Source organism: Hoplias malabaricus, chromosome 7 (assembly GCF_029633855.1).
Source record: "Hoplias malabaricus isolate fHopMal1 chromosome 7, fHopMal1.hap1, whole genome shotgun sequence".
Classification (NCBI taxonomy): domain Eukaryota; kingdom Metazoa; phylum Chordata; class Actinopteri; order Characiformes; family Erythrinidae; genus Hoplias; species Hoplias malabaricus.
In genome coordinates this window covers 41,956,382-41,964,077 of record NC_089806.1, presented here as the reverse complement: position 1 = coordinate 41,964,077, position 7,696 = coordinate 41,956,382, and positions in this window count along the sequence as shown.

Here is a 7,696-nt window from a genome sequence, read left to right as displayed (position 1 = left end):
TACTATGTAAGTGTGACAGACACAATAGCTCATAAGTGTTTGTAAAACTACCAGAAAATGGTGATGCTCTGAAGTAGCTGCACATGAGCCTAAGAGCAACACGCCCAGTGCCAAACATCAGTTAGAGAAGTGTTCAGACCCTCAGCGTTGGTGTGTGGAGTGGAGCAATTGGACTGAACTCTCTGGAGTGAGGGCTCTCCATTCAGTGTTGTGTGGATTAGCTGAAGTAATAGTCAGGTGTCTGTGCCTATCAGCACTCACGCTCTTGTGGCTGAATGTCACTGAACCTTCACAAAAATGATAATAAAAAATAATAAAAATATATAAAGACCCATCATTTACAGCTGGATGATTAGCTACAGACCAATTAACATCCAACAAAAACTACAAATCAGATTAAAGTGATAAAAGACATTGCAAACCAAGCACAGAGCTCAGAACGACAACAAACAGAAAACACACACACAATAATTCTTCAGACTTTACACCTCCAGAGGAAACTATAACAAACACAGGACTAAAGATTTAACACCGATAACAAACAGATAAAAGATAACAGAGGAGACACAGGTGGACAGTGATGAGGACAGAGACGATGCTGGAGACTTCCACAATCCCACTGTGAAACGGTAATTACAGAAATGTGAAATCTGGGCCTGGAATTAGCTTTTACCTTTTTGGGAGGAAACTGTGGAGGAAGGTTCAGCTGCAGATGTGGGAATGATTTGATCAAGTGTTGAACTCGGTGTTGGAGGTGGGATCCCTGCGAGGAGAGAAGAGTCCATGATGAATGTTGTAGAGATGAGCACTGTGCTGGAACTACACTGGAAACTTCCAGAATCCCAAACATTTTACACTACTACATTAATTCTACAACTGATCCACACTCAATAATTCATCACACACTGATGACCTAAGGACTGGTCACTGATAAAGACCAGCACTACCTTATGAAGATGGTCCTCTACCTGCATCACAACACATTCACACTGTGTTTTACCTTCAACAGTGAGACTGATGACTCTGTATTCACTTCCTTCAGCTTCACAACTGTACCATCCTCCATCCTGTTCAGTCAGGTGTGATATGAGCAGAGAGAGATTTCCTGGAGAGTGAGAGTTAAACAGCTGAACTCTGTCTCTCTCCTGATGAATGTCAATGGGGATATTTTCTGATGAGCTCTTGACTCTCTTCCAGGTGAAATTCTTGGGTTTGGCTCGTAGTTCAGAGCAGTAACAGGGCAGCAGGACTGACTCTCCTAGACGTGCTCTGATAAGTGTTTCACTGTTGTCCAGAGCACAACCTGCAGAAACACAGGAGCATAAAGACTTTAAATTAAGATGCCCCAAAAGGTAGAGGAGTTGTCGTTTGGTCACATGTTGAAAAGTAAGAAATTCAGGGAGGAATTCAGTAATGTGGGCCAGCTTGTCGTGTGGGAGTGAAGCATGAAAATAAACTGAATCCAGAAAGATGCCCAAGAACTCAAGTGAGGTAGCGGTGCCAATAGTTTTCTCGGAAGACAAAGGGAATGCCCAAGCAATGGAAAGCGTAACCACAATAGGCTCTGACTCAGCAGAGAGAAGGTTGGAGGCATGGAATGAGGAGACAGGCAGAACCACAAAACCTGGGGAGAAAACAAACAATAGACCATCAAGGAGATAACATATGAATGCGGGGTCAGGGAGGCGCGAGAAGCAGCTTGCAAGCTCAGGAATGTTGACAGGGGTGGAGAGAAAACGGATCAGTCAGCTGTTACCGAACGTAGGTCGCCACTTGGTGCAGCTTGGCTGAGCATGCGCTTGAGCGCAGGAGGTGCATACATGAAGGAACCTGCAGGAAGATACAAAGCAGCCAGCGGAATTGAAATTATTGCAGATCATGGAGCCATTAAGAAAGAACAAGTGTCTACCACGGGCATCATGGGAGCTAGAACAGGTGATACGCTGATTGGGGGCCTGGTCAGGGATGAAAAAAAATTAGGGCCCTGAGTGGACGTCGGGGTGACCTGGGAGCACGCAGAAGTGGGATGAGAAGGGTTGCAGCACAACCCGCAGGAAAGTGCAGTTCGGCCAGCGAAAATGCAGCAGTAGAGCTCCAAGTCGAGTGCACCCCAGTAGGATGGAATATTCCACTGTTGCAAGCGGGCAGCGGCCTGTGCGGAGAAAAGCCGATGGTAGTCGTAAAAACCAGAGCCTTCGAAGCGGACTGCGAGGTCAAGGGTGATGGAGAGGTAATCATCCAATTCCTGCCTGCGGGCAGGGAATGAGGAGCACACCACGTCGCGATAGAGGGAAAATGCGAGTGCGAATTCGGAAGGTGTGAGGAGCTTGGAAGCTCTGTGCTCTGAAGTCTTCAATGAAAGGGTCACATCCCCCACGTCAATGGAGCGGGGTGCTGTACAGGAAGCTGAGAGAAGCAATAGAGAGGACAGGTCAATGTCCGCACCTTGGAGAATCCGCTGACGAAGGGTAGGCTGCACCAGGGGTGGATTGAAGACACGAGCATTGGGAGGAGGAGGAGCTGGAGCAGTGGTGAAGAGAGAGAATGTGGCGTCAGGAGCTCGGGGCGCCGGAGCGAGAGGTTGACTTGCAAAACCTGCAGAGAGAGAATCATTATGATAAACAACGGGATACTGCGTGCCCGTGAGGGGAAGGGGGTTGGGATGATAAGGGTAGGGGGTTGGGATGTTAAGGGTAGGGGGGTGGGATGATAAGGGAAAGGGGTTGGGATGATAAGGGTAGGGGGTCGGGATGATAAGGGAAAGGGGTTGGGATGATAAGAGAAAGGGGTTGGGATGATAAGGGAAAAACAGGGTAGGTGGAAGAGTAGTAGCAGGGAGAAAGAGAGCAGGAAGATCAGAAGCACGTAAAAGGGGAGACAAACGAGAAAAAACGGAAGTCGGGGCAGGGTCGGGCCCAGTAGTGCAGACAGGAGCCAGATCTGTGGCACCAGCAGGGGGCACTGAGCTGGGGAGGGGGGCCCTCACGGGGCATCCTCGGCGCAGCGTCGCAGGTACAGTGACATCATGGTGTGATGGCGTAGGTTGAGCGTGAAAGACCCCATCCTCCGGGGGTAGAAGCCGAAAACAGGGAAAAATTGGGGGTCCTCTTGTTGGCTGAACAAGCGAAGGGGATACCGCGCTCTCAGAGCACTCTCTGGAAGCCCGCCAGAGATGGACGGAGAAGCGGGAGAAGCCAGATCGGGCTGTACTCGTCCGAAGGTGAAGGAGGGCTGCCGAGCGCGATGGTCACGACGATGAGGTCGCTGGGGAGGAGGAGAAATCGGAGAGGAGGGGCGTCCGCGCGCAGAACCCGCGAGTGTGGAGCGGGAATGATGAGAGCGTGCGGAGGAGCAGCTGAAGTGGCAGGTGAGGCAGGCACGACGACTGCCAAATGCAGTCTCTTAGTGCTGATGACAGAGGTGGCGTTTGGGTGATCGAGTAGGAGAAGGAGAGAAGATCTTGTGGTCAGAAGCGAGCAGGTCGAGATCCATGGTAGCAGTTGGCAACTCATTGACGCAAGCAGGAAGTGCAAGACTAGCGACTTTATTGTCATGCAGATTACGTGAGGTTGAAGGGTATAAATAGGCCTGGGGGGAGGAGCGTGGGCATGGCCCAACTCCCAAAATTCTGTTATAGTATAACTTCAATTAATGTAACTCAGTAAAATGGTCAGAGGGAGTGAGTGACCAACCTGGTCTTCATCAGTTAAACAGGATTTAAAATGCTGTAAATACACTGTAAACAATGGAGACCTACAGCGAGTGACTGAAGTGGTTTATTGAAGTCAAACTGTGGATGATCAGTGTTTATTGGAGTTTAATAAAACTATGTAATCTTCTTGTTTCCACATGAAGTGTTTGGAGGGTGAGCTGATGAACTGTGTGTTACAGTGGAGGCTGTAGATTTGCTGCATTTCCTGACCAATGAGCAGCTTAATGATAAAGAAGACTGACCACACACCTGACCACTGCAAACAGAAGCATTTCACAACACTTTCATTGCACTGATGTTGTTCTACTGCTACAACAATCAGCAACTTCACACAATGACTTCACACACTTTACACACTTCACAAAGACTTCATTTCTGAAGCAGCGCAGACAAAGACCAAAGGTGTGTGTAGAGTGTCCCCAACACAACTGTAGACACCAGTGAAGATAAATGTAGTTCTGACATCATCATTACATTATGGATATTGATCAGAGAGGGGTTACCTTTAACAGTGAGTCTGATGAATGTGGATGCACTCCATTTAGCTTTACAGCTGTACTCTCCTCTATCCTCTTCAGTCAGGTGTGATATGAGCAGAGAGAGATTTCCTGGAGATTGTGAGTTAAACAGCTGGACTCTGCTTCTGTACTGAGCAGAACTGGTTATGGTAGTCCTACTGTTTCCATGTTCTTTCTCCCAGTTGAATGTCTCAGGTTTAGAGTTGGTGTCAGTGCAGTAACAGGGCAGCAGTACTGACTCTCCAGTGTATGCAGTAATCTCTGTTCTCTGCCCGTGGTTTTCCAGTGTGCATCCTGCAGAAACACAGCAGTGAATGTCCTTCATCTTTAAACACCTCTGAACATGTGGAAGTTCTTCAAAATGAAGCTTGACGTTCTCATAACAATGTGTCATCACCTGCACAACACTCGCTTCATCACAAACAGAGCGTTACTTTAAAGACGTCTTTATAAAAAGAGATCCCTGACCAGTCCAGACTCCAATCTACTGTTCCTCACTTTAACCACACTGTCAGAAACAGAGAGGATTGTTCAGGTACATTTCTGTTCAACAAGTAAAAACAATGGAAATGTACCATCAAAGGAACAACAGTGGTCTTGGTCTATTGGAATATCCTACTCTCATGTTTCTAACTGAAGTTACTGAGGACCTGTGCTTAAGGGGACCACCCCAGTGATGTGAGGGGGATCACCCCAGTTACAGTGTGGTATCTGTTACTGAGAGTGTTCTGGAGAGAACGCTGTTCTGACTCTATCACAATGATGGGAGAAAATCACCTCGGCTTGAGTGGAGGTTCCATACAGAACCATGAAGACGCCAGGAAGTTCTTGTGTTACTAATGGTTCTTGTCCTGGTCACATGCTTCACCAAAAAAAGGCTTCTTGAAAAGAGTCAAGAAGCCCATTTCAGTACAAGGTAAAAACCTGTAATCACTCTCTGTGCCTGGACTGGAGAAGGAGTGCCTGGGAACAGGAGGAGCACTCCTGGTGCGCATTGTGAAGGAGAGCTTGTAGCTTGAGTGCTATAGAAAGCCATTCAGCCCAGTGTTGTTTTAGAATAAATTAGGATTTACTTCATCTTCACATAAAAAATCAATTAAAGCCTTGTTTTATGACAAACTATTTAACACTCTTTCGGCACATATTGCCTTCATTCAGAAAATGCTGAAAAACTCTATAAAACTTTATTGGATCTGTTTTAAAACTTGTATGTAATCTTCCAAGAGCCTATTGAATCAGAAAATGTACAGAAATAACTGGTCAGTTATCCCCAGCATTCGATAACACATTGTTTACTTCTAAAATAATAGTTGATTTTTGTTCTTCGTCATTCTTTCTGTATTCATAGTTCAACTGGAACTTTAAAAGATAGAAAGTAAAGATTGAAAGTGAATGAATATTTTTGCCCAAGTGTCTACATCGGTTTAAGCCTCAAATGATCATTCTACTAGTTGTAGGAAATATGTGTAGTGTTATAGTCCATTTTAAAATGAGCCAAACTCTGTGCAAATTTGTGTGTTTAAATGATGGGCTGCTGAGGAAATGTGGAGTTTTAGCTGCAGTGACACTGATGTGGTGGTGGTGTGTAAGTGTGTGTTGCACTGTTATGAGTTGATCAGACACAGCAGTGCTGCTCTTCATGAGTTTAATTTGAGCGTGTTTATAGACCCCAAATTATGACATTTATTGTTTATAATAAATATTGTATAACAGGGTTTTTAACAGTGTGTGTTTTTGGACTGTGGGAAGACACTGGAGCACCCAGAGGAAACCCACGCAGACACAGGGAGAACACACCACACTCCTCACAGACAGTCACCTGGAAGAAACCCATGCAGACACAGAGAGAACACACCACACTCCTCACAGACAGTCACCCGGAAGAAACCCATGCAGACACAGAGAGAATACACCACACTCCTCACAGACAGTCACCCGGAAGAAACCCATGCAGACACAGAGAGAACACACCACACTCCTCACAGACAGTCACCCAGAAGAAACCCATGCAGACACAGGGAGAACACACCACACTCCTCACAGACAGTCACCCAGAGGAAACCCACGCAGACACAGGGAGAACACACCACACTCCTCACAGACAGTCACCCAGATGAAACCCATGCAGACACAGAGAGAACACACCACACTCCTCACAGACAATCACCCGGAAGAAACCCATGCAGACACAGAGAGAACACACGACACTCCTCACAGACAGTCACCCAGAAGAAACCCATGCAGACACAGGGAGAACACACCACACTCCTCACAGACAGTCACCCGGAGGAAACCCACGCGGACACAGGGAGAACACACCACACTCCTCACAGACAGTCACCCAGAGCGGGACTCAAACCCATAACCTACAGGACCCTGGAGCTGTGACAGAGACACTTCCTGCTGCACCACTGTGCTGCACATGAGGGGATCAGTTTGATCATAATCAATCACAGAGTCAACTGCCAATCTTCTAGAAATGAACCTGAATCTGAACTTTAAAAGATGCTATAACACTGTATGAGGAGGATGATGACACCACACACTATTAACTGATGATACAGTCCTGATATTTTCATAATTTTACTCTGATGTGTGTTACTATGTTGTACTTTTTATTCTTCAAATTAAATGTCTACAAAATATACATGATTCCTACTGGCACTAATTAAAGTTCACAACATAGTGCCGTGCCTGAAGATACACAGAGAAACAGAAAGATAGTGTGAAATGTACACAGTGCTACTAAAGCCTCTCGTGTGATGGAGGGTTAGGTTTAGGGTTTGGTTTTGTGTCACAGGAGACTCACAGAAGTCTGACACTGACACGGTGGTGCACTACTGTGTGTGTTCTACACTTTGCTGTGACACAGAGATGAAGTGTGTGATGCAGATACTCTTCCTGGAACGTTACTGAGGAAGTAAAGATTCATGTGTTGAGTTTGTGTCCAGATCATTTCCTCCTCAACATTTATGTAGTGTCTATATACACACACACACACACACACACTCACACACACACACAAACACACAAACACACACACACACACACACACACACACACACACACACACACGTGCGCACACACACACACACACACACACACACTAGTGTGTTTAGTAATGCTTATTACTTAGTAACTCTTGTTAATTAATGTACCGTTCTTATAAAGTGCTACCAACTAAAGAACTGTGTCACTCACCTTCAGAGCCCTGAGGTCCAGTGAAGAGAAGATAAAACATCAGCAACATTGTCCCTAGTGAAACAGCACTGAGTTCCAGCACAGTGTCCACTCCACACTCACTCTACACACACACACACACACACACACACACACACACACACACACACACACACACACACACAGTCTAAGGTCCACCAGCACCGAGCAGCTGGAGGAGACTGAGCCTTATCAGTCGTCTACACACTCTTAAAGTGTTCATCAGCAGCTGCGTGAGAATGCAGTT